Here is a 2,043-nt window from a genome sequence, read left to right as displayed (position 1 = left end):
ACTTTTAACTTTTTTCTTCACGATTTCTCCTTGAGAATAACAAACCAAAAATAAGAAGGCAATATTTTGAATCATGCACATAAGTGATATATGTATGTAAGGTGAATACATATATAAATAATAATCTTAATTTTTTTCTTCAAATTTCTTCCTTGATAGCTTCTGAGTCTTGACTTGATATTTTTTCTAGAGGTTGATAACATGTAACATATAAAATGACTCTGCTTTGTCTCTTTCTTTGATTTTCTAATAATTTGATTGTTCTAATAATGGAGGTTTAAAGATAGGTACTGTAACTTATTTTCTCCTAAATGCTTGTTGGAAATACCTTGAAAGAAGCTACTGGCTTTTCCAAGCTAGTGCAGTGGGCTTTATTCTTTTGATGTGATCATTTCATTGGTTTCTAATGGATTATCAATCAACACTGTAAAACTAGGTGATCTACTCTATTCCTATTGAGCTTGCTCTATCTTTGCTTGTCTACTCTATTGTATTTTATAGTAAAGGAAGTGGTATTATTTTTTCAATGTTTCCATTCTTTCATTATTTGGAGCAACAAGAGAGAGATACCTCTGCAGAAGAAACTTCATATTCCTCCCTACTGTGAAAGGAGGCTGCTCAGAGAAGGTAACAGGGAATTGTCAGACCAGCTAAGGAGTATTCTCCTGTATGTAGCCGGGAGCAGCATCACCAACACACATCAGCTAGTAGGTGACACTCCCTCCATATTTACCTACTGGCAGTGACCTGGAGGAACCTGAGTAGTCACAGATCTACAGTATCCTGAGAACCAGGCAGGGATGGGGTAATGTGGCCCTTCCATAAACAATGAGCTCCTTCTCTTCAGGTGTCAGAAAACAGGTCAGCCTTGTTTTCTGTGACCTTAGGCCTCCTCCCAACCAGGCAAGCTGCTAAACCCAACTGATACCTTGCTACCCCAGGTGAGATAAAAATTAAATTAGTTTTTTTCAATGAGAAAGTAAAATGCAATGGCTCAGTTAAACCCATATGTTAGTAGTCCTTAAAATTTGTGGGACAGTAGAACAAAAGAAATCTAGAGTCCACAGCTAGGGAAAGAAGTCTAAGCATTAACTTCAGTGACATCAGCGAACCTTACATTGTTTGACTTCCCTGACCATGTGCCTCAGTTCCGGTACTAAATGGTGCACTAGAATCCTCCTAACTCCAAAATTCAGATACTTTATTGCACAGTACCTATGTGAAAAATTGATGTGTGATAAATTTATCTGTATAATAAATTGGTCTTATTTCAGAGCTCACTGAACAAAGAAATGATGGGATAAAAGAGGAAAAAAAAATCTGAAATGGAATATAAAAAGTTTCCTATTTGCCAACAAGATGTACACTTACTACTGAAAACCACACCGACTTAATGGAGACATGGGAATCCAGTCACTAGGCATAACTGGAGCCTGAGCGCTGAGAAAGTTTAGAGGAGCCTGAAAATTCAAGAAGTGAACAAAGGGCTGCTGCTAGTCCACCCATGCCTTTACAAGAGTTGGTAAAAAGTTTCCTAACTTCTAAGGACGCAGCCCTGCCCTAGGCACATGGCTTAGTGAATGGAATAGAGGCTAGACATCAGACCATGAACCCTCTTAGCTAGGCTCCTTGGCAGTGAACAACCCCTCCAACCATACTTGGAACTCCTGAGTTGAAAAGCACGTACAACTAAAAATGTTAATTTTAGTAGTATGTAATATGACGTATATTTCCTCCTTACTCCCTCCTTTATCCCTTTCTTCTTTCTCTTCTTTTTTTCTTTGAGCAGGGTAGTGGAAAGGATATACATTTGTCTCTTTCTTAAACATAATCAAAATCGAAAACAAAGGGAATTTCATGCAGAAACTTCTGTGGCAAGGCAACTAACTGCTCTGCCTCCCACTGCTGTCACATGACCATAGCATAAACAGTATAGAGGAAGAAGATGAAAGAATGCTCTCTATCAGCTATTTGATGATTCTGCCCTTCATATTTACCTGTGAGGCTGAAAATACATTCAAAAAATATTTTAAATGTATTATA

This window comes from Propithecus coquereli, unplaced genomic scaffold, assembly GCF_000956105.1.
Source record: "Propithecus coquereli isolate 6110/MARCELLA unplaced genomic scaffold, Pcoq_1.0 Scaffold39, whole genome shotgun sequence".
Taxonomy (NCBI): domain Eukaryota; kingdom Metazoa; phylum Chordata; class Mammalia; order Primates; family Indriidae; genus Propithecus; species Propithecus coquereli.
The sequence above is the reverse complement of the archived record's forward strand: the minus strand, read 5'-3'. Positions refer to the sequence as shown.